Raw genomic sequence first — 26,621 nt, 5'->3', positions numbered from 1 at the left:
AAGATGGCCCGAGGATTTTCAGGACCCTGACACACCATCCCTAAATCCAGGGAAAAAATTTAATAAACACCGGAAGCGTTGACACTCTATCCAGAATTCAGGAGGATGTGGCGGGCACTCCGCAGACTAGAGTTGGGCAGACATTAAGGGTGAGGGTATGTCACAACCCTAGCCCTAAAGCTCGGCTTGTGCCAAGTAAGGCTTTGACTAAACCTAGCCCAGCCATTAAAAGAGCTAATCAGTGTGACAGGCTAGAGTCCAGGAATAGGGAAAACTCTGCATTCCCCTTTAAAACCCAGATTACAGATCCCTGGGGAGGGGAGGACTATGAGGGTAACAGCCTGGAACAGCCACAGAATCCTCCTCCTCACTCAGCTAACTCCCAGCTGCAGGACCTGATTAGAAGTTCTGGGAAAACTAGGCAGAAGCTGCAGGCTTCCCCTCCCCCTCAGAGAACAGGGTGTGGTCACCTCAATGCACTAGAGGCTGCTCTGAGGAGGAAGCAGGCAGTCTGCCCTGGGCCAGCTCAGGAAGGAGGGTTGCAGGACAGCTCTCCTGAACCTCAACTTTACCAGGACATTGAGATGGTGGATCCAGCCCCTGACCCTGAAGCTAACCAGCTAGCAGAACCAGAGCTCATGGACTGCCTAGAAACTGCCAACATTACAGAAGCTTGCCCTATGGAAGAGAGTTAAGTTTCATTGCTGGTTGTTTTCTGTTTGTATGCTCATGCTAGCAATCGTTTAGGCTTCTTCCTGGGGAACTCTTTGCACCTGTGAGAAGTAAGGGAGCAGTGCTGAGCTCCTTACTAGGTGCCTGAAAGTGAAAACCTTTTTGGTTAGGTTTCAATATGCTGGACTGTTTGAGTTTATATTTTTCCTTTGAAAGCAAGAAAAGTTTCAATTTTTGATTGTGTGCCTGAGGAGGTAGTTTGGGGAAGAATCCACGCAATATCCTAGGTTGGGATTGTGGGGCCATTTGTGGCTTTCTGTTGCTTACAGAAGGAAGTTAGTGGATTCGGCTACTCCCCTCCCCCACCAACTACTGTTAAGTTGGTTGGGGCCAAGCCACCCTTTTATCTAGGCTTGGACACAACACTGTTTTCATTTATAAAGAAAGTGTGATGGTTGGTTACTGCCTATTTGCCAAAGGCAGAACGATTGGGACTACACTCTGCTACTTACCTGTGGCGCCTGCAAGAAAGGTGTGAGTTGTTGGTTGTTTGTTTTCAACTCAATTTTATTTTGTTCCATTTTCTTATGTTTTGGGAAAGAATGAACTGAACCTTGTTCAAGCTTCATTTCCACAATAAAGTGGGACTTTATTTTCTTTTGAAAGTGACTGTTTGAATCTTGTTGCTTTCTCATTGGATTGTGTGACCATCAGGACTTCCAGCTTTTCTGGAAGCACGTAGGACGCAGGCTATTCTGAGCGCTGACCGGAGCCAAGAGTATCCACGGGCCCGGCGGGGCCACAGCTCACTGTTCTCAAAAATGGAGGACACGAGTGTGTGTATGGGTTTGTCTTGCTCCGGGGTTCTGGAAGCAGCTGGAACCTAAACTGCATTTCCCAAGTGTATTATGCAAACATTTCATCAACAAATGTAAAATAAATTATAAAATAGAATTCCTTGTCTTCTTAGGCTGTGATCTTCCTCATTTCTTTTTGTAATGTCAATATTTTTCACTTTCATTTACATTTTATTTTCTTGTTCATCCTTCTGGAAATTTCTCAGACTATAAAAATACAAATATAGCCATAACTCATAACAATAATTGCAAACAATACTGTCCCCAAATTGCAAACCATCAAATAAATATCATGGGATAAATCCCCTTTTGCCCTTTCATACCACCTTTCCTAAATATCTGAAAGGCTCTTCTCACAGAGATCAATATTTTTCAAATCCTAAATTCTATAAGTTAATATACATTTCTAATAGTTCGTTTTTTCCCTCTTTTGAAATATATGGTTTTATTTTTGTCAGTTTGGTTTTATCTTTGTCTAAGGAAGATTTCCTGAAATCTTGGGGGGAAAGTCATACTACATTTTGATTACTGCCTCTGTGATTGGAAAATACTCTTATTGAGGGAGGGTGTCAGAACTAATTCTGTCTCTACTGATGTATAAAGTGTTACTTACCAAAGAATTTTCATATAGACACAGAGTGTTAGAAAAGCATGGACAAATGAAAACCCAGATTGATCAGTGCCATTCTGAGATTATTATTAAGAAAATCTAATTGGTGTATGCTCCAACAAGCTTAATAATATCGGGAGAAAAGGAAATCAGAATTACAACCTGTTCTGAGCAGTTTGATATTTAAATCTGTAAACATAATTACAAATGCCCTCTATTAAGGAGACCCAAAGATATAACTGTCTGCTCCATCAATGCCATGTAACATTACCCATTTAATATGGCAGATATACATGCAATCAAATAATGTTTGCATTCTAGAAAGGCCACGTCTCTGGGGAAAGCATAACAGCTACTGTGAAAGCCTTAGCAATTAATATTGTCAGAGAAATGCTAGTGGAGGACAGTTATTTAAAGGGGGAAATTGTAGGGAAAGGGATTGGGACTTCTATACTTAGGATTACCAGATTTTGCATCTGGAAAAAAAGAGGCCACACCCCATTCTGCCCCTTAACGCCAGCCTCATGCAAACTTCATCTCTTCGGGCCGAGTTTGGAGTGCATCTGCGCATACGCAGCTCTGATGTGATGATGTCGCATGCAAGCGTGCATGCACGTGACATCACCGTGTTGCATCCACGCATGTATAGATGCACTCCAGACTCGGTCCCAATCGCAACAGCTTTTCACTTTGGGTTTTGAAAAGCCATCTGGATCTTCGGACAGTCCTCTAAAAAGAGGACAGGTCTGGGTAAATCTGGATATCTGGTAACCCTTTGTATACGCCTTTTTGTAGTTCTACAACCACACTCAGAAGTGGTTTTACATACAGGTACTTCAAGCATTTTCCTTATCTGTCCCAGTGGGCTCACAATCTATCTAATGTACCTGGGGCAGTGGAGGATTAAGTGACTTGCCCAGGGTTTCAACCTACAACACACTCCTCTGATACAATATCAGAAGTGAGCCAAGTATAGAACAATGCAGCCATTGTGACATCACTGATGAGGATGGCTTTTACTGGTGGAATGAGGCATTATGACATCAGGGAAAGGGATTGGGACTTAAATACCACCTTTTTGTAGTTTTACAACCACACTCAAAGCAGTTTATATACAGGTACAGTTTATATACAGGTACTTCAAGCATTTTCCCTCTCTGTACTGGTGGGCTCACAATCTATCTAATGTACCTAGGTCAGTGGAGGATTAAGTGACTTGCCCAGAGTCACAAGGAGCAGTGCAGGGTTTGAACCCACAACCTCAGGGTGCACTAGGGAAGGAAAACCCCACCATTTTGAACTGGCAGGCCTACAAGTGAGATGTGTTGAAAATCTTTGTAAAAATGTTTGTACATCATTTCACACCGTAATTCCTGACCAATAAGAGCAGTGCATTTAAAAAAGTATATCACATGCTTTTGATGAAACGTTCCCAAGAAGTGCAATTACCCTCGTAAGTGCAAAGCCTGGAGAGTTTTATAGTTATAGTATTGTAGAAGCACTGCTAAGAGCAAGCAATAATGTCATTACTTTGCACTTACTGCTTTATATTAGCATGCCTGAGATCAGTTAGCTAGATCGATGGATTCCTGCTTTGAGTTCTAATGGTATTTTTCAGTGGGATGTGGGGTGATAAGCAGTCACACATTATAAGATATGGAGGCTGATTTCACATTTCAACTTTATTTGATGCACCACAAATAATAAAGAAAATATCTAAGCAGATTATAATACAATCATAATAGAAAGAGGGTGCCACACGAGAAATACAATACCATTAATTCATAATAATATTTGAAGGGAAAAGATAAGGAGAAGGGATATACTTTATTCTAAGATTTAATAGAAGAGGAGGTAATGAAAAAAAAATTCAGGACTGTGAAAATGAGAGATTTGCAGTGTGAGGATATTGCAGCAGGTGAGGGTTCGACACTATTGACCATCCTCTCCTCGTTGCATGGCTCTCTGTAATTGGAATCTGAGAAATTGAGTTACAATGGTTCACCTCCTTCCTGAATAATAGATTCCAAGGCGTACTGCTCAATGATGCACTATCGAAACCAAACCCGATCAAATACGGTAGTTCCACAGGGGGCTCTACTATTCAAGATCTACATTAGACTTGTTCTTGACATAGCCTACAAATACCAAATACAGATTCACTCCTTCGCGGATGACATCCAACTATATCTACTGCTAGGAGAAACTCGAAATTCCCAGATCACAAAACTCATAAACTGCCTCTCGGAAATGAAAAAAATTGGATGTCCCTCAACAAATTTCAACTAAACACATCCAAAATAGAACTCCTTTGAATCCGCAAAAAGCACTACAGCCACTGGAACTCCACTACCATAACTGCAAAGGACTAAACGTGCAGCCTAGGAATACTCCTTGACGCCAACCTATCGCTTTCCAACCATATCTCTCAGGTGGTATCTTCCTCATTCTACTACCTGCAACAACTCTGAAAAATAAGGAACTACTTCACCCAACTACTCTATGCCCTTGTTCTCTCATGCATGGACTACTGCAACACACTATTCATCGGACTCATAGCAAAGAACAGGCAAATCAGACTTATAAAAAACCTCCATCCCCATGACAGTGTCTCCCAGGCTTTATCTTCAGCTCACTGGCTGCCCATACCCAAATGTTGTGTCTTCAAGGTCCTGATGCTAGCGTTCAAATCCTTGCATGACATGGCACTGGGCTACATGACAACCAAGCTCCCTCTGTATGTGCCAAATAGGTCCCTCCACTCCTAGAATGAAATATGCCTTAACATGCCCCCTGCCCTTCAACTGCAAGCCACCAAATAACATTCCTACTCCCACTTCATACCGAACCACTGGAATCAACTGCTACCACAGATCGGATCCCTTGAAGGACTCCTGAACTTTAGTAAAACAATAAAAACATACTCTTCACCTAACTCCCCTGTCTACGACAGATGGATTACAAAGAAATGTATATTGGTACTAGATCCTCGGTATGTGTTGCGTTAGGATAAAAACTTGCATTGAGAAATCTGGCACTATAACAAAAGCAAATTGTAACCTGTAAACTGTATATTATTTATATTGGTATTAGATCCCTAGTATGTGTCAAGTTAGGAGAAAAACTTTTATTGAAAACACTTGTACACTTCCCCCTCCCCATTCGCGGTTTTGGTAATCGCGATTTTACATATTCGCAATTTTTTGGGGAGGGGGGAAAAAAGAAAAAAAAAAAACATCGTTAAGTCTTCCCCTCGGCATCCCGGCCTTACCTGGTGGTCTAGCGGGCTTTTGGGGCAGGAGCGATCTTCCTACGCTCCTGCCCCCGTGCAGATCGCCATTAGGAAATAGCTGTAGGGAGTTCCCGTCGTAGTCTCGAGAGAGATAGAAGACGAATTAAATCAATAAATAGCCTACATTTTAGGGAGTAATGCCTGCATAAAGTACAGAGTTTTAAGAATGGCTTAGTTGCACCAAGTGGCAAAGTTAGCCAGATATGTTTATCTGGCCAACTTTGCCAAGTGAAAAGAGCAGAGACTCCAGTAGATAGAACGTAAGCACACTACCGGGCAAGGTTCCTGGCCCAGAAATATCTAAGAAAAAGGACCATTTAAATGATTAATTTATGGAGCATGTATGGTTGGACAGGCTGGATGGACCATTTGGGTCTTTATCTGCCATCATTTACTATGTTACTATGTAACTTTAAAGAATGTGACCATTGATTCATAATTCAGTAATAGAAAAAAAGAAAAAGTAACTTTAAAAGACAGCGCAGAAAGTGAAATAACTTTGGATTTTTCAATGTCTATTCACCAGAAGTAAATTTCATAGAACCCTTCCCACTAATGAGTTTCATCTCATGGCCTGTAGTCAGTTGTAAGAAAACTAATAAAACCAAAAACTAGAAAACTGATTGGATCACGTTTTAATATCCTGGAGTACATTGTTCCCACAATAATCTCTATTATTATGAGATTATTATCGTCAATGGAAGCACCATGTATGAAAAACAAATAAAGCATGAGGATATTTATCAAGGCTTTCTGGGATATTTAGCAGGAAAATGCAAAGAACTCATCTAAATTTACATTAAAGCTGGCTAATTTCATGTTATTTGTCTGATTAATGACTGAAAAAAATAAAATTAATTGGCAAATTATAGCATACGAACATAAGAATTGCCGCTGCTGGGTCAGACCAGTGGTCCATCGTGCCTAGCAGTCCGCTTACGCGGCAGCCTCCAGGTCATTTTAATGTCATTATGTGTATGTTACAGATGCATATGTTGTTGAATTACTTCCCTGGAAAGTTTTCACTGAGAAATTTGTATGTCTAGCAAATTGCCATTATGTGTCTATGGTGTCACCCAAAACTAAAGGTACCTACCTACTTCCAGAAGATACACATGTATATAATCTGTGAATATACAGGGATCTAAGGATCCCCTAACCCAGTCAGAGTTCTTGTGTCTGTTCTATTCATCCTGAAAAGACAGAGCCTTGAGGTTCCCCAATTGACAGTGGGATAGCAGTGGAGGAGTCCCAGTGAGGACAGTATATCGAGGAGTAAGTGGTGATCAACAGTATCAAAAGCAACAGATAGATCGAGAAGGATGAGGATTGAGTAGATGCCTTTGGATCTGGCCAGGAACAGGTTGTTAGAGACTTTAGAAAGGGCAGTTTCCATGGAATGGAGGGGGCAAAAGCCTGATTGAAGTGGGTCAAGCCCCTCCTTGCAGCGTGTCCCCTCCCCCTTGTGTGGAGAGCAAGCGCATGCATGGACCGCATCTACTGTACAGGCTAGAAGATGGTCTGTGCATGCGTCAGGATTGCTCTGCAGCAATCCGTGGGGTCGGTGTGGGGCGTGCCTCCAATCGTGTTAATTTGCATGAAGACTGGTAGTGAATCGGTCACCCGGCTATGGATCGCCCTCAGATCGGATCGGATCGGTGAGTTTTGTGAATCTAGGCCTCTGTACTGCCAGTAAGAGACATATTTTTCAATAATGGCCATGCACTAATTTCCTTATTTTGTAGATGGTAAGAACTCATGTGCTAATCCTCTGCTAATCAGTTAGGGCACAGCAGTGACCACTTGCTAACTGATAAGCCCCCCAAACAATTGTTTTGGGTTTTTTTTGCATGTAGTTAGTGTGCAATGAACCCAAAATCACTGGGATGTCTGAGCGTACCCCACAGTACTGCATTTAACCTGCGGTAAGCATGTGTTAATGCTTACCACAGCTTAATAAAAGGATCCCTCAGAGTTGAAGATATTTAAGCATTTTTATGCTACCATTATCGTGTTATTTTGTTCTTAGATGGGATTAGCTAAATATTCAATCTAAATAACATTAAATAAATAACTGCCTACCAAAACTCTCTCCCGCCTCCAAAGGATGCAAAATGCTGCAATCCGCCTCTTGAAAAACCTAGGCATCCGCGACCATGTTACCCCTGCACTAGCTTCCATGCACTGGCGGCCCATTCAAAAACGCTGCACCTTCAAGCCCTGGTCCTCGCTTTCAAAGCCTTCCAAGAAACGATTCTGCACTATATGACTACTAAACTACAAATCTACTTCCCAAAGAGGCCACTGAGGTCCCAAGGAGAAAAACGACTGACCACACCTCCTGGCCGCTCCCTCAAAACTGAAACAGCCCGCAAATGCTCCTACTCACATTTCATACCCAGACAATGGCACACCATCCCCTCCCCATCTATTAGAACACTAGATGAGGAGTGTGTGGCGCAGTGGTTGGATCTACAGCCTCAGCACCCTGGGGTTGTGGGTTCAAACCCCGCGCTGCTCCTTGTGACCCTGGGCAAGTCACTTAATCCTCCATAGCCCCAGGTACGTTAGATAGATTGTGAGCCCACCGGGACAGATAGGGAAAATGCTTGAGTACCTGATTGTAAAAACCGCTTAGATAACCTTGACAGGCGGTATATAAAATCCTAATAAACTTAGATGGACTTTGGAGCTTCAGGAAGGCCGTGAAAACCTTCCTCATCACAAACCCAGCGCTTTAAGGTCATGCACCCAGAAATGTCATTCAGAGTCAATGCACCTACACCACCTACTCTCACCAGATGCTGCTTAGTGTATATGTTTTATTGTCATGTCTATATTGTAAATTATGTCATCCCTGTCCTGCCTTGATTATATTAGGGATGTACTTTGTAACCCATTCTGGATTTCTTTGTGAGGATGGGCTAAATAATTGAGCAAATAAATAATAATAATTTATTTCTTATATACTGCTATAAGAGCACTCAACAGTCCTGTCCACAGTAGTGAGCTGTGCTGTGACAGGCAGATTGTGGCTCAGTGGCTAAAGTTACAGCCTCAGCACCCTGAGGTTGTGGGTTTAAACCCATGGTGCACCTTTTGACCCTGGACAAGTCACTTAATCCCTCCATTACCCCAAAAACATTAAATAGATTGTCAGCCTGCCAGGATAGACAGGGAAAACTGAGCTCCCCAAGGAGAACTGTATAGAAAATTGAATGAATGAATGAATAAATAAATAAATAAATAGCACTTAACAGTCCTGTCCACAGTGATAAGAAGGGCAGTGACAAGCAACCCAGCTGATTCCAATGCACTAAAGCTGGAGCTGTTTCCATGACTACCTATCTGTTTTAGATGGATGAAACTATTGTTTCTATGTGGAGGGATGTATTTAACCTTCCCCCCCCTTACATTGCCATTTAGAAAAGAATAAATGATGGATTTAATACAAATGAAAAAGTAAAAATGGTGACTGTCTTGTACAATAAAGAATCATGGTTTTATTTGCATCACAGGACCCACTGAAATGTCAAAAGATTTCCACAGCTGGCTATTGAACTGTTGTTCCCCATTTTGCTGTTCTTTAGAGGTTCTACACTATATGCCACAACAATTGTCACTGCTGTACCATCAATTAAATCATATAACAGTTGTTTAGATTTTTCCACCTACATATCAAAGGCTAGCTGTTCAGTATCTCAACTACTTCCTACTATGTCTTCATCATTAGTGCTTTACTTTTACAGCTAATTTTCTTTTTCAAAATATTTTTGTATGGACCTTCGGGTAGCAATCAGGCAAACAGAACCAGTTGCTTAAACTCTGCATCAGTCCAATCTTTATTCATATTATTATATATAATATATAATAATATATTCATATTATTATATATTACTAGTCTTTAAGCCCGTTACATTAACGGGTGCTAGAATATATGTATGTCTGTCTTTCTTTCTTTCTGTCTCACTCCCTGCCCTTGTGTCTTTCTTCTTTTCTTTCTGTCTCCCTCCCTCCTATTATTTGTCTCTCTTTCTGCCCCCTATGCAGCATTTATCTCCCCTTGTCTACTTTCCTGTACAGTAGCCATATCAGCATTCCCTCTTCCTTTTTTTCCCCCCCTGTCCATCATCACCTCTTCCTGCTCCCTCTGTCCAGCAGTAGGTCTCCCTTCATTTCCACCCCCCCCCAATCCATCAGCATCTCTTCCTGCTCCCCCTGTCCAGCAGTAGGCCTCCCTTCATTTTTCCCCCCTGTCCATCAGCATCTCTTCCTGCTCCCCCTGTCCAGCAGTAGGCCTCCCTTCATTTTTTCCCCCTGTCCATCAGCAGGCCTCCCTTCATTTTTCCCCCCTGTCCATCAGCATCTCTTCCTGCTCCCCCTGTCCAGCAGTAGGCCTCCCTTCATTTTTCCCCCCTGTCCATCAGCATCTCTTCCTGCTCCCCCTGTCCAGCAGTAGGCCTCCCTTCATTTTTCCCCCCTGTCCATCAGCATCTCTTCCTGCTCCCCCTGTCCAGCAGTAGGCCTCCCTTCATTTTTCCCCCCTGTCCACCACCACCCATTCAAGCTCCCCTTATCCAGCAGCAGTCCTTCTCCCTTTGTTTGTACGTGGTGGGGGAGGCCCCGACTTCCCGAGCTGCAGCTTCTTCGTCGTTGAAAGTCGCCGTCGCCACCGCCGCAGCTCCTGTCTCGCTGTGTATTTTTTTTATTTTTTATTTGAAAGCCGCCGCCGGGGCCGCGCATGCGCAGTCGTATTTTCACGACAGATCAGGGAACACAGTTTTTTAAGTGCGCATGCACAGCCTACCATTTTATTGTATTAGATTCCTCTGGGAGAGGAGAGTACAGGATCATTTCACTATAAGTTAAGTGAGGTTCCTTTTATTTTATATTCATAAGAAAAAGAAAAAAGAATTATACAGATTTAATAAAATATGAATGAAGATAAAAGAATTTCTGAAATTGAGAATTAGAGTATTGGCACTTGAGGCATCATTTTATTTGAAGTTTCCTTGTAAATGTTTGGTTAAGATACAAGATACTGAATTTGTCTTTTGGGATCCCATTCAATTGCAACAATTCTTGGAAGCTCGTGAACAGAAGTGAGTTTTCTTTTCCTTTTTCATTTATTGATGCGAAATTAGGGTAGGTATGTCCAAAATGTCCTAATTTAGTTGGGAATGATTTGGGTTCTTTGGAACTCAACCCATTTCCTTGTTTTCCTTTAAAACTTAATTGATAAAAGCAATATGTTTTCCCTTTTAGTGGGCTTGTAAAGGATTGTTTTTTGTATTAGCTGTTGTATTGAAAACTTGTATGGAAAACTTTTTTTTTCTTGATATCTTTATGATATTGTAAAAGTATTAAATCTAATTTAAAAAAAAATATGAATAAAGATTGGACTGATGCAGAGTTTAAGCAACTGGCTCTGTTTGCCTGATTGCTACCCGAAGGTCCATACAAAAATATTTTGAAAAAGAAAATTAGCTGTAAAAGTAAAGCACTAATGATGAAGACATAGTAGGAAGTAGTTGATATACTGAACAGCTAGCCTTTGATATGTAGGTGGAAAAATCTAAACAACTGTTATATGATCTTTAGAGGTTCTGGCATGTGGTCAGAACTTAACAGGCAGCTGATCTCCTGGAGCTGATGACTTCCTACTACAATGCTGACAAACTTAAAAAAAAAAGAAAAGTTCTTTAGGAGCTAAAGAAAGAACATTGAATTACATGGATTTTTGGACATGCAGCTTTTGAACAGCCTGAAGTATACAGGGGAGTGGATTTAATTTAGTGCTGTGAAACTTAGCAGTAGGAACATTTCAGTCACCACTAAACAAGCAGTTCTTGTGCCAGGATATATTTATCTCTCAGAAATTTAAATTCCAAAGCAAAGCTCAGAATGTACCAAATGTACAGACTTGAAAACTAATTTGCCTTTAACAAAGATTCAATGACTGCATATGAAAAGGTTTATATGCTGAAGTCATTTTTATCTGAACTAAAGAATGCAAATTAACTAGTTAACAATGAATTTTTAAGAGTATGTGACCCCTCTGAATATGTCCACCACCTTGAGTGATGGGAGGAAAGATTTTCAGGGTGGTCACTAAGTAAAGAAGGCTGTGATTTTCTACATGGTGAGTCTATTAAGTAGGGGTATCACTGCATTGGTTCTCCAATTCAATGTGAGTAGTACCTTCAATTTGGTGGACCATTCTAAATTATTAAAAGTTTTGGACATGCTAGGGATTCAAGGTAAAGTTCTTTCATGGTTCAAAGGGTTCCTTGAATCAAGATTATACCAAGTCAGATTTAACAAACTTATTATCTAATACTTAGAAGAACCCCTGTGGAGTTCCCCAGGGTTCTCCACTTTCTCCTACATTGTTTAATGTTTATCTTTCTTCCTTGGGTTATATGTTAAGTGACGGGCGTGAAACTGTTTAGCTACGTAGATGATATTACAATTATCATCCCATGCTGTACATTTTTATCCAACAGTACTCAAATTATTGAGTCCATGCTGAATCTAATGGATTCTTGGATGCAGGAATTTTAGTTGAAATGAAATCAAGATAAGACCAAATTCTTTTTTGCATTCTCACAAAAGAACTGTATTGAACCATCAATTAAGATAAATTCATATCTTATACCATAACCCCAACAATTAAAATTTTAGGTGCAGTTTTGTATCGACATCTGACCATGAAGAATCAGATTGATGCTGTGATCCGTAAGGGATATTACACTATGTGGAAATTACATGTTATCAGACCATACTTTGAAATTTCTGTCTTTTAAAATTCTTGTTCAGTCCTTACTGTTAAGCCTTCTCGACTATTGCAATATAATTTACCTGTCAAGTACCACGAAAAATATGTCTAGACTCAAACTAATACAGAATACCGCAGTCAACTAATTTATGGTCTGAAGAAATATGACCACGTGACTCTACTTTATAGTGAGTTGCATTAGCTCCCTGTGGAGGCCCAAGTTGTTTTCAAGTTAGGATGTCTGTGTTATAAAGTTGCTTTTGGATCAGCTCCATCATATCTAGTTGATACATTTCTCATAGCATCTCGCAAGAAAAGTAGAAAGTCACACGCTCTTTTCGTCTTTCCATCAGTTAAAGGATGCAAAAGTAAGAAATATTTTGACTGTACACTGGCATATCAAGCAACATATCATGATAGAGATATGACATTTATTACTTATATCTTCTTCTTACGAACAATTTAGAAAACAACTGAAAACTTTTCTTTTTTCAAAATTTCTTCCGAACAATCCAGAAAATAATGGAAAATGTTCCTTTTCTCAAAATTTCTGACCTTATCAGTTCCCATTGTATCTTTTTGATAAGTTTTTGTAAACCGCATAGAACTTATGGTTATGCGGTCTAGAAATCCAATGTTATGTTATGTTATGGTTTTGGAAAGAGCCAGCCTATGTGGGCAGGGTCCAGAAGTAATAAAAGGGACTGTACAGTATTTGTGAAAGAGAGATCTTTGGGTCTACACACATACCCCTCACCCGCCGAGACCCTAGCAACAATGGGGAAGTCCTGGTAGTCAAGACAGGAAAAATTTGCTGGTGTCTGAAACCCCTGCCACATGGCAGAGGGTGCCTTCAAAGTGTTCCTGGCTTGGGAACAAGAAAGAGTGCTTTGGGGAAAAGACACCTCAGGTAGGAGAAGTGGGAGTGGGAGTGCCTCACTTTTGGTAGGACACACATTATGCTAGTGGTAATCCTATGTTCCAGGATGGGACAGAAATATTGAGGACCCATGAAGACCAGACTCTAGAATGTAAGGGAATGGGATGGCAAGTACAACATGCTGTTTCTTGACATTATAGCAGACTGCACTGGAATTGGATTGGAGTATGATTTTCCTCTGTTTGATTCGGAAGGAAAGAGTTTTGGGGATAAACTGCTCTTCTGAATACCTTGGACTATATATATATTAAGTTACTCATAACAAGTTTATCAAGTGTTTATCAAGTTCCTGTTAGTAAAGTAAGTTGAAGTTAATCACTGAGACTGCTGACTATTTATTTGATAAGATTGAAATAACAGGGGCCCAGAAAATAATAGTAAAAATAACTTTATTCTTTTATACCGCCATAACCAAAAGTTCTAGGTTTACACTAAAACGAGCTGGACAATCAGCGAAATACAATAATACAGTAAAAAATTCAAATATTTGTAAAATAGAATTTCAATAATAAAACTCACTAAGTAATAAACTTATTGAACAAAGTGGTCTTAATTAATTTCTGAAAACTGCAATAGGATAACATAGCATGCTGAATACATTTGCCTAACCAAGATTGTTGCCTACCAGCTTGAAATGCTAGTGTCCTATCTAAGATGGTCTTATATCTACATCCATTAATTTTTGGATAAGCAAATAAGTAGAAGTTTCTAGTTTCTCTTGATGGTCTATGCCAGTGTTCTTCAACCGTGGAATGGTGCTGGTCCACTGACTGGTGCCGGTCCACGTCCATCGGGCCCAAGACAGCGTTCTTCAGCCGCTGGTCCATGGTGCGATCAACACAGCATCTTCAGGCTGGTTCCCTGAGTGCTGCAGTGCACAAAGCCATGGGAAAAAGCTTCCGGTTCAGGCGCAGGCTGTGCATAGGAGCTTTCTCTCTGACGTCGCAACGTCAGAGGGAAGGCTTCCAGATGAGGCATGGGACACGCGCGAGGAGCCGCTGCCCACAGCTTTGTGCAATGCAGCACTCAGGGAGCCAGCCCGAAGATGCCGCATTGATCGCACAGTGGACCGGCCCAAAGATAACACCGGGGGCAGGCCAGAAGGCAAAGCACATGGAGAGAAAGAGACAACAATGGTAGGGGAAATGCTTTTATTTTTTTTTTCATTTAGTGATTGATTTGTCTGTTCAGGAAGAAATGCATTTGTTTCTTTACCTCTGGGGTTGTACTCCTTGCAGAGTCTTGCATCTTAGGATTTGTTTGTAAATATTAGTACTTTTAGTTTTTGGTCCTTCATTTGCATAGGGTTATCTGTTTTCTGGTAGGAATGAATGTTAAAAAGCATACAGTATGCTTTGTGTATTTTAATTTTGTGGCTAACTATTATGTGTTGTTAATAAAATTATATTATACTAGTCTTATAGCCCGTTACATTAATGGGTGCTAGAATATATGTGTGTGTGTGTGTCTATCTTTATTTTTTTTTCTCTCTCCCCTTAGCCACTTTCTGTATTTCTGTCTGTCTTTCTTTCTTTTTTTTTTTCCTTGGCTGTCCACTGCCACCCGTTGCCTACTCCCCCTGTCCATTCTCCCTTCCTTTTACCTCCCCTGTGTCCTCCACCACCCCATCACTGTTCACCTTATCCAGCAGCAGCCCTTCTCCCTTTGTTTTACCTCACCCTGTCCATCATCACCTCATTCCTGCTTCCTCTGTCCAGCAGTAGGCCTGCCTTCACTTTTCTGGCCCCCCTGTCCATCAGCACCTCTTCCCCTGTCCATCAACCCCTTTTTCCTGGACCCCTGCCCAGCAGTAAGCCTCCCTTCATTTTTCTGCCCCTCCATTTCGGTGTGCTGCAGCATTTCCCTCCCACCCCACTTCCCTGTGCAGCATTTCCCTCCCACCCCACTTCCCTGTGCAGTATTTTCCTTCCCCCCATACCTTTCTCCTTAACTCCATGCCCTACCATTCTCTCCCCTTCTGCTCCCTTTCCTCCTTCAACTTCATCGGACAGCAGCAGCAGCAGTATTTATAATTAATTGCTGTTGCCGGCTTCAGGTCTTCCTCTCTGGTGGGTCCTGTCTTCATGAAAACATGAAGTAGGCAGGACCCGCCAGAGAGGAAGGCCTGAAGCCGGCAACAGCAGCAAATTTTAAATGCTGCTGCTGCCTGAAGAAGCCAGGCCTTAACCATAAAGCTGGGGGGGAGGGTTTTAAAAGGTATTGCGTCGGCGGTGGTGGTGGGGGGTTTGAAAAGCCATCGTTTAAAAACTTGCCTGTTTTATTTTAAAATGCCGTCCGGGTTCAGCCGACAGCCGCCGCGGCCAGCAGCCGCTGCGGCCAACATCTGCCTCGGGCCGCCGACAGCCGCGGCGGCTGACATCTGCTTCGGGGGGGGAGGGAGAGAAAGAGCTTTGCGCGCATGCGCACTCCTACCTGCGGTGTCCTACAGCTCACAGAAAACAGGCGCATGCAGGTGGGAATGCGCATGCGCAGCATAGAGTTTTATTATATTAGATGTTTATATGAAAAACGAATGGAAAAAATGGTGTTACAATTAGTACTATTATGGGGGTGGGGTCTGGGGTGGAAATTGAGTGGAGATGGGCATGACTTAGCCTAGTGTTCTTCAACTGCCATTACGTGGACCGGTGCCAGTCCACAAAATAATTATTTTATTTCCGCCGGTCCACAGGTGTCAAGAGGTTGAAGAACACTGGTCTATGCAACACAAAATGAGGAAAAAGGTAAGCTGGAGACAATCCCAATATCAGCTTAAAGCAGATACAGGAAAATTTGAATAATACTCTTGCCGCCAAAGGCAGCCAATGAAGTAAACGATAATATGGACTAATATGGTTGTTCTTTTTTAAACCAAAAATCAATCGAACAGCTGTATTCTGAATTATCCTTAATTTCCTTAGAATTTTTTTAAGTGCTCCTAAATAGATGATGTTACAATAGTCTAAAATAGATAAAACTAATGCCTGCACCAATAGTCTGAACGATAAAGGATCAAAAAAAATTTTTTGGTTCTTAATTTCCACAATGTAAAAAAGCATTTTTGTACCACTAAGTTTGTGTGTTCTGCTAGTGTTAAATGTCGGTCTAGTGTGACTCCCAGAATTTTGATAGATTTAATAATCGGGTAGTCACCCTTTGGCCTACTTGGATTTTAACCTGGCCCCAGCAAAAACCTTGCTTGAAAACAGAACTCTTTTTTTTATATGAGTATTCTGGTCAGGATATCTTACCCAAAGATCTTAGCCAGTGCCCAGGATGACTGACGAGAGACCAGGGTTACAAGTATATACAATTCTTATTTAATCCACTAAGGTTATTACAATTTATAATTTGCCATAAGATGCAGCAGCCACTTTATAGAGACTGGGCTTTTTCAGTTGCCATATCAGAGAGACAGAATATCTTTTTTCCCCACTGAACTAAAGCAGGAGATGAAACTTTGGGAGGGGGGGAGGATTAAGTCTTCAGGCTTTTGAGATGCTGGATTGATGTGATGTAGCAGGATGGTAAGGCAGAGGTTTATTTACCCTCTTTGTTCTGAGTGATGTGTTTTTAGGTTTTGTATGTTAGCATGCTTTTTAACATTTTTATTTTTATTGTAGGTTGTTCCTTATTGTAGGTTGCTCCTTAAACTTTGAGCGATCCTGGAGGATCAGTAAGGTAGTAGAGAAAAGTTAATAAAGTAAATAAAATAAGACATGCATCATAGCACACTCACAGAATTGTTGCTTTGGTGCCACTTGTGCAAGTAAATGTCCAGTTATCGGTGAAAGTGTTGGTATACTGTACAGTACATTTATGTAAGCAAGCAGTATGTCAATATGGGAGCCCATTTATAAAACTGCCTTTCAGGCACAAGGAGTTCAACTGGCTAGACACATATGTAAAAACCTTCTTCCAGGTCAGAGAAAACATTCTCCCCAGGGCCGGATTTAGATGAAAAGAGGCCCTAGGCTATTCCACTTATGAGGCCCTTTCACTTCCCATTTTTAAATTAGTAAATTACATGAGAGATAATAAAATATATCATTACTGTGATATATAAATAAAAAAAAGTCGAGAACACTTATTTGGACATTTATTCTCAGCACCATATATAGTTCAGTGTTACCTGTTTTTAGAATAGTGTAATTTTAATTTTGCTAACAATTTGAATGTAGGCCCCTCTTGATCTTGAGGCCCTATGCTGAAGCCTAGTTAGCCTATAGGAAAATCCGGCCCTGATTCTCCCCCTCCCCCCCCCCACCTTCCATGTTATATAACCTTGTCTCATGAAGGACCTTGCTGTTAGTTCTGAAAGGCAGAAAGAAATGTACTTCCTTAGCAAAGCAGCAGATGAATCCAGAGACCAATGGGATAGCTCACTTCTACCAGCAGGTGGAGATAGAGAAACTGATTAACAGGTGTACTTATTTGCTGGCACTCCTCCTGTCTCATCAGTATTCTCTATCTCCAAGCAGGTGGAAGTCACTATTCAACTAGCTCCTGGATTCTGGCTGTGGCTGGAACTTTATTACCTCCTGTTGAGATTTTCTCTTCAGTGAGACTGCCATTCTGTTTCTCCTGTTGAGTTTTTTCTCTTCAGTGAGACAGGGGTGTCCGGCTAATCGGTGCCGGCTTTAGAGGTTACACTTGGGCCCCCCCTTGTCCCTGCCTCACCCTCCCTCCAATGATAGAGGGTCTGCCCTGGTCCCTATTTTTCTTCTTTCCCATTTAAAAAAAAAAAGGGGCCTACACAGCTGACTTTTTTGCCCTGCTCGTGCTGGGCAAACAGGTGTTGCCGGCATCTACCGGCACTATCCAGTAGATTGTGAGTATGTGTTTTATTCTACTGGTCTCTGAGCTTTGTGGTTGTGTGAGAGCTGTGGGTTTTTGACTATGGCAGTTTTGTTTTGTGGTGGAATATGTTTTGGTAAGAGCTTGCTTCAGTGAGGTAGGTGGCCTCTGTATTCCTGCGCATAACTAAGGAGCGCTTCTTTTTCTTATCCTAGCGCTTGTGCTGTGGGGTTGGTAGTTTCTGGGACATTGTTTCTTGATACTGCCACGACCCGTGGGTAAATGTAACTGTGTGGCTCTCGATATGGCCGCGAATTGTGAGGGCGGCTCCGGGTGTGTTATACATTATCTGAACTGGAGCTGAATCGTTCTATAGCGCGGGTGGTGCGAGCTTGTGCTCCCCTACTGTTGGGAGCCATGCGCCTTTTCCCCTTTCCTCCCCGAGGTGTGTTTTGCATTTTTTATACGCTTCGGTTATGGGCTCCGAGCAGGTGTGAGCGGCAATGTTCTAGGAGCCGGCCTATTTTGGCGCGAAACGGTCCGAGTTTGGGTCGCCAGCACTGCAATACTCGGGGAGTTATTCTGGGCGGCTGCCTTTCTCAGCGCGGGCCTCGCCGTCTGCTTTGCGGAGCGGTGTGCTGCGGTTTTGGCTATGAGCTCCCGGTCTGTTTTGTACAGCGCTGTTGGGGGAGCCAGCCGGTTTTGATTCTGGCAGGAAAGTATGGAGGCTTTGGGAGAAGTGATTTTTAGTGGCTTTTTGGGATTCCTGGTTGCCATACATGTCCCCCCTTTCACTACTCTCTGTTCTATCGCCTTTTTCTTGAGTTTTAGAAACATTGCTTGTTTAAAAGTTATCGTTGTCTTCTTTATGTCTGTCTTTGTAGCGTCTTGTTTAGAGTTTGTAAGAGAAGATTACATGTATGGAAGAGTGAGGAGCATGGCAGAGAGGCTGTGAGTCAGAAGAAAATTAGCGTGAGAGAAAGTATGAGTGGAAACTGAGTGGTTAGGACAGTGTATTGCAAACTGTGTGCTTCCTGAGATTTCTGGTGTGCCGCGGTACACTGGGGGGGAAGAGGAGAGTTGCCGGCGCCGGATGATTGTCTACAGGACATGCCTCTCGCAAACAGAGGCACGTCCAGTAAGCAATCTCCCAACACCGGCACCTTTTCTATCTGCTGACCTTTTTCTCTAGCGCGGGTCTTTCTGCCAGCGTGGGTCTTTCTGCCGGCCTTCTCTCCAGCGCAGGTCTTTCTGCGCAAGGCCCATTTGAAGGGCCTTTGCACATATGCTGGCGGCAGTGCACTGATGTCACGCTGATGCCAGCGCATTTCCGGGTGTCTTGAGCCGGGGACACTAGGTTTAGTGTGCCCCAGCTCGAAAAAGTTTACAAGACACTGGGTTAGGAGAAAGAGTATGGAAAGAGAGTACATGAGAATGGGGAAGAGTCAGTAGGGGAAGAGGAGCTAGCATGCAGGAACTCTCTACCTCTGCACCTTCGGGAAGAGACACACACTGATCAATTCAAAGCAAATTTAAAAACAGTCCACCACGCTCTAGGGGCTACTTTTTTGCTTAAATTTCTGGCAAAATGTTATATTTCTTACCAAAATAAAAATTTCCTGATTTTTGAACCCAAACAGCTCTTAGATTTTATAGGACCAAAAGAAGGATTGGTACCTTAGTCCATTGATTAATGACCTGTCATAACTGGCTTTAGGATGGGTAACCATTGCCGTTACTCTAATATAAATAATTGTGTTCAGTTAACTATAATTTAATTTCCTTTCTAGATTCCAATAATGTTGGACTAAATAGTAGATGATACAGTGCTCCCCTACGAATTTGCGGTCTGTGATTTGCAGTCCCGGTCATTCGCGGTATTTTCTGACCATGAATGACCGGGCAGGAGGGGGCAGCCGGAGCGCCGGCAAGTGAAGGAAATCACTCGCGGTATGCTCTGACCACCTCTTCCTGTACTAAAGTTGGGCCTCACCAACCAGGAGCTGCTTTGACACGCAGCTCCTGATTGGTGAGGCCCGGCAGGAAGTACAGGAAGAGGCGGTCGGAGCATACCACAAGTAATTTCCTTCAATCGCCGGCACTCCGGCTGCCCACTCCGGCTGCCCTCTCCTGTCTCCCCTGCTAAAAAAAAACCCCGTATTTGCGGTTTTTCAACATTCGCGGGGATTCCTGGAATGGAACCCATGCGAATATCGGGGGAGTACTGTATTTCTATGCACATATTTTTGTGTTATTTGATTCCTTTTTGTGTTATGTATCTGATCTGTTTCAAGATTGTAATGCTTGATTAAAAACTTGAAAAGGTTATATAAAAAATAAAATTCCTGTTCAAGGACGCTTATGATATGTAATCCTTTATCCAGACCAATACAAAGGAAGGAAGAACATACTCCCTACCGATTGTGTTGACCTTTATCGTTCTTCATTCCTATTGAAAATTGTATTTCTCCTCTTATCCCTCCTGTTCCAATGCGTTTTATGACTGTTTTGTCTTAATTATGTCTCCCCAATGAATTTAAACTTTTATATTATGATTCTGTACACCGATTAGACAACCTTTCAAGTGGTATATCAAATTTTAAATAAAACTCGGAACTTGGAAACTTGGAGGATAATACTAGATAGGAGATGGAGGTGGGAGAAATGAGCAAGAGGAGGTTAAAGGTCAGTGGAGGTGGAAGAATTGTAATCAGGAGGAGGGAAGGCATGAGAGGGAAAACTACCAGTATTTTAGTCCCAATGAAAATTCACAGTTGATTTGCAGTTGTTAGAAACCTCTAATGCACATTCATTTTGTTATTTATCTCAACAAATTTGTGAACTAAAGTAAAACACCTCAAAATCAGAAGAAAGTGAAAACGAATCAACATTTTCCTGCTCCGATCTCTAAAACAAAGAAGTCTTCATTCTGTAGTTCATTTATAATTGGTCACAACAGTTTTAAAGAGGAAAAATACTGCAGGCCAAGGGCATCTAAATATTCATCTCATTTCCGCAACTCAGGAATGTTGGCAGTATTGAGGTCATGATGAATTTCTTGCACACCTGATCCTGGCTGACTATTGATTAAATAACTAAACCGTTAAGAAGATGTGTTTACGTTAGAGAGTTGCGCTAGGACAGGATCCTCTCCACCCCCACCCATCCCCATCAGGATCCTCTCTGTCCCCACCCGTCCCCGCCAGGATCCTCTCCGTCCCCACCCATCCCCGCAAGGAATTACCTCCATCCCCACCCGTCCCCATAAAAAGCAGCAATTATTTCTGACAGGATCATCAATTCCACAGTTTCTTTTGTGTTTGCGCTGCTATTTTCCTTGTGGAATCTCTTTGGTGGAACCCTTTTTTTGTTTTCTGTTCAGATAATTAACTTATAAACCTCCTCTTTTACTAAGGCTGACGTGTCCATTATATTATATGGACGAATCCTGCTTCCAAAGCCTTCCATCCCCATGGGAGTCCCGTGGGCCAGAGGGGAGTCCCCGTGGGAGTCCCATGGATTAGGGGGGGATTCCTGCGGGACTCCTGCAGGACCCGAGGGATTCCTGTGATCCCCATTCCCATGCAAACCTCTAGTTTACATATAGTTCATAGTATTGGAAGGGAACACAATGGATAAATACAGATGTGCACATGAGTCAGGAACAGAGCTATCTAAGGAAACACTAGCAATTACTTTTGAAATTATGTTTTCTTTAGTGATTCCACAAAGGGATTCACAGAGAACATTACTTTATGATGAGCAGAAAAGAAATGGAGTCATAATGCAAATTAGATGAAGTGTCACATTTTTGCAGTTCTTCTGGATCTTAGACTGGGGAGAGGGGTTGGGGTGGGAGGGTGAGCAGACTATTTAAACACATCTAAAAATTGTGCTTTATAATAGTTCTCAAGTATGAAGTGGAAGAAACATAGAAACATAGAAAGATGACGGCAGAAAAGGGCTATAGCCCATCAAGTCTGCCCACTCTACTGTCCCACCCCATTAAGTCAGAGTGCTGCTCGACCCACGTAGAGATCCCACTGAATGTCCCATTTATTCTTAAAGTCGAGCACGCTAGTGGCCTTGATCACCTGCACCGGTAGTTTGTTCCAGTGATACACCACCTTTTCTGGGATGTAACTCAGGTATAGAAAGCTAACCAGGTAATAAGTATAGAAACCCAACCATGTCGTGCATGTGCAAGACCGGAGGGTTAGGACTTCGATGGGAAGATAGGACTCAATGGGAAACCAAGGTGGCAAGGGGGCCCCTTCTGGTGATTCAGACAGGTCGTGACATGTTTGGGCCGCCGTGGGAGCGGACTGCTGGGCAGGATGGACCTATGGTCTGACCCGGCGGAGGCACTGCTTATGTTCTTATGTTCTTAAATACTTCCTGGTGTCACCACCAAATCTCCCTCCTCTGAGTTTGAGCGGGTGCCCCCTTGTGACTGAAGGTCCCTTAGGAAAGAATATGTCGTTTTCCACTTCGACACGACCTGTGACGTACTTAAATGTCTCAATCATGTCACCTCTCTCCCTGCGCTCTTCTAGAGAGTAGAGCTGCAACTTGCCCAGTCTTTCCTCGTATGAGAGATCCTTGAGTCCGGAGACCATCCTAGTGGCGATTCGCTGGACTGACTCAGCTTGAAGTACATCTTTACGGTAATATGGCCTCCAGAATTGCACACAGTACTCCAGATGAGGTCTCACCATGGTTCTGTACAGTGGCATTATGACTTCAGGTTTACGCCTGACGAAGCTTCTATTGATACATCCCATCATCCGCCTTGCCTTGGATGAGGCCTTCTCTACTTGTTTGGCAGCCTTCATGTCTGCACTGATGATTACTCCCAAGTCCCGTTCTTCTGAGGTCGTAGCTAGTGTTTCTCCATTCAAGGTGTATGTTCTGCATGGATTTCTGCTGCCGAGATGCATTACCTTACACTTCTTTGCGTTGAAGCCCAGCTGCCATGTTGAGGACCAGTTTTCCAACTTGATCAGATCCTGTGCCATACCATCCGTGAGATCGCTTTCACCTACTATATTACACAGTTTGGCGTCGTCGGCAAACAGCGCTACTTTTCCCTGAAGCCCTCGGGTCAAGTCCCTTAGGAATATGTTAAAAAGGGATGGTCCCAGGACTGAGCCCTGCGGCACTCTGCTAGTCACCTCTGATGTCTTAGAGAGGGTGCCATTGACCATCACCCTCTGAAGTCTTCCACTCAGCCAATCATTGACCCATGCCGTTAGTTTCTCACCTAACCCCATCGATTACCAGATTTTCTGTCTGAAAAATCTGGACTCAATAGACCCGCCCCAGGCCCACCCAGTTTCACTCATCCCCGCCCTGCTGTGCCCTGGTCCCGTCCCCAATCCCGCCCTGGTCCCACCCCAGCCCCGCCTCTGCTGCCTGCTCTCGTCAGGCAGGACATCCGCGCATGTGCAGATGCATCACGATGATGTCACGTATGCACGCGATGTCATCACGTGATAACCGCGGATGATCTACTGCGTGAAGGAAAGCGTTTCCAAGCCTAGACAAAGTGTCCAGGAAAGAGCAGAGTGTGCACGGATGTTATTTCACCACAAAAAGGTTGCATATGTAAGCGCACCTCTATGTCACTTGATTGGCAATTCGACAACTTATTTGCCTTCACTTTTTGGTTCCTTGAAAAAGCTTTTCGAAACGTGGCCCATGTTGGGACCCGTTCACACCCCAAAAGCTAAGTGACATGCATTTTTTTGTATGATAAGAAAAACTTTTGAATGATCACTTTATTGTTTGTCACTATTACATACACAGTGATTGGGTGATGGGTTTGGCTATAGGAGCTTCGGCTCTTGGTCAGATTACACAATTCTGAGTGTATGTGAATTACTATATTCATGATATTTGAAATGTGTGAATATATATGTAGAGATCTTTTTTTCTTTTCATATTGATTCTATTTGATCTCTAGTTTTTGTGCAATACTTTATTGGACAGCTTCCCTACCCTTGTTCTGGTCTATCATTATTATGTGCCACTTATGTCAGCTTGGTGCATGTTGGTTAAAACTTTATCTTATCAGGCTGGCATTTGGGGTAAAACCATACTGTATGTGAATTATTGCTAAACTCTTCTACATGGCATACATTTAGAAGATCTCTGAAAACTTATATGATAAATTTGTTTAAATTATCTTAGTGATGTATTTCAGGCATGTGTTTATATATGTATCTTTGCTGTGTTTGACAGCTTCTCATGATGTAAACCGCCTGGAACTGCAAGGTAGAGCGGGATATAAATACATTTATTGTTATTATTATTATTATTATTATTAAAATAGGTTGATTCATTTATTGAGTTTTCTATATCATTCTCCCAGGGAAGCTCAGAACAGTTTACTTGAATTTATTCAGAAACTCATTTTGATGGCATAAAGGTAATCATAATATGCCCCTGATTGAGTTTCATTACGTCCTTTAGAGTTTGGCATTGTACCATGATAAAGTGATGAAGAATTTTTAAGTTTATTCAGCAACAATGTACAGTAGTTGTTTGTGAATTTACTCTTTATAGCCTGTGTTTGAATGTTCTAATGTGCAATCTGTTTTTAGGTAATTGATAAAATCCAGATATAACAATTGAAATGTCATAGCCATGAATGTAAGTCAGTCTCTGTAGAAGAATGTTCAACAGTGATTAAAAAGCCCTAGAAGCAGGCAATATTGCTGAAACATTGTAGCCTTGGAATATAGGCATATTTCAACCATCACTAGGGTGAAAGATGGCACCTGTTGAATTGGATGTGACTGTATCACCAATGACAAAGGTAGACCCAGGGAGGGATTGGATAGCCAACACCAGATAACAACTGTCCATCACTGCTTCCACGTAGCCTGAAAGGAATTGGGGGGGGGGAGAGGTAGTCAGGAGTCTGGCAGAAAGCAGTCACTCTGCTTCCTAATCCAACTCTTCTGCTCCTCTTGATCCTGCCTCTGGCCTACCCACCCCTCCCCGACTTCAAAATTCCATTTCCTTTTTGCCTACAAAACACACAATATGGAGCCTTCACATATAATAAGATCAAAAGCCTCAGTGAATCAGACTCGTGGGAATCCAGCCTATGCCATGTTAAGGGCCAAAACATGAAATTCCAGGAAAGGATTCAGGAAAGCTTAATAGCCATGTGCTAATTTCTCCATTAGTGTGTGGCCATTAACATGTGAGCCCCTACCGCCAAGAGGCTCCCACTTACTGGATCAATCAATGGTGATGAAAACAGTTCTCAAGAAATCTAAATCTCAAAAGGCAAGAGTGAACATCCTTCTAAGTAAAGATCCAAAAAATATCAGATGCAATGGATGGAAAATTTCTTCAGACGGTGTTATAGTCCGTCTAGAATAGCAGCAAATCAGTTTCAGATTATGCATAACCTTCAATCATTAATGGAACAAATATCAACTGTGCTGAAAGATATATCTCAGGAATACAAAATCCACCTATTGATGTTTCTACGTAGTTCTGAGGAAAGTAGGATGATCCTCATCCAATCAACCCATGATACTTATGAAAAATGATTAACAGTAGATTGTTTGATTTCCTCAGGGAAACATCCTTCGGCAAGAGATTTATTGACTACATTTGTAACAAACAGAGAAATCTGCTTTGCAAAAGACCGCATGATAGAAGTATTACAAGGATCTAATAATGATCTTGTCTGAGTAACATTCAAAATTACTGTTTTTACTTTTTCCACATCTATTTGTCTGAATGACCATGTAGGTCCAACAACTTTGGATTTGAAAGTTGAGTCTGCATGCATAATACTGTCCCAAAATATACCTCGACTCATTTTGTCAGCCAAGTAATCTGTATATTCATCCACCTTCGGAAAAAAACAATATTATTGGGGGCATCACCACCCTCAATTAAATATCTGTTTGAAATAATTCTCTCGGTCGATTTTGAACAATTTTTATCCGGTCTTGGAAGAATCTGTTTCAAACATTCTCACATAAAGCTTTGTACTCAAGTAACTTGATACTATAAGTATCAGAATCCTCTTTCTCCCCTGATTATCTCAATTACCTCTCAAATTTTCTCAACTCTCATTTAACCATTTGGGATATTATTTCTCCACATCAATGATCCAAGATTTTCTCTGGCATAAACCGCCTTCTCTGGCACCACTACATCTAAAGCAGATTGCAAAGAAGATCACCATATTTCCATGTCATCATGTAGAATCCTACTATCATCAGCTTGTAGCATAGGTAACCAAGCCTCAGCCAATAAAGATTACAACTTGAACAATACCTCTGGAGCACCCCAGGACAGTAGTGCATGAGGCTATGACCAGTATGTCCTCTGGAGCTCCCTGTTCCCATGATTTGCTTTTTGCAGTGGAGGTTATGCAAGATCAGATGGCTGTTAGTGTAGAAATACTGCATCACAGACCTAGTAGCCTGGAAGCCATGTTGACAAAAGGACTGCCATTGAGAGACCATCAACTCATCCTGTAGATCACGCTCCCAAATATCCTGAATTTCCACACAATCTTTTTGTTGCAGTCTGAAAGTACTTATAAATGGCAGAGGTGACACCCCAGCCTTTATTTGACTAATTCCTGCCTCCTAACACAAAATGGAACTTAATGTGTGAATTTATGCATGCTGCTAAACCAC

At 42.1% G+C, this 26,621-nt stretch overlaps 1 protein-coding gene across 1 annotated transcript in view; it reads right to left on the bottom strand.

Moving 5' to 3' along the window:
• Nucleotides 1-26,621, bottom strand: part of NYAP2 (neuronal tyrosine-phosphorylated phosphoinositide-3-kinase adaptor 2) — a 282,824-nt gene that overhangs the window by 101,521 nt on the left and 154,682 nt on the right. The window lies entirely within an intron of this gene.

Source organism: Geotrypetes seraphini, chromosome 9 (genome assembly GCF_902459505.1).
Source record: "Geotrypetes seraphini chromosome 9, aGeoSer1.1, whole genome shotgun sequence".
Classification (NCBI taxonomy): Eukaryota; Metazoa; Chordata; class Amphibia; order Gymnophiona; family Dermophiidae; genus Geotrypetes; species Geotrypetes seraphini.
Note: the sequence above shows the minus strand (reverse complement) of the source record. Positions and strands in the feature narration are given on the sequence as shown.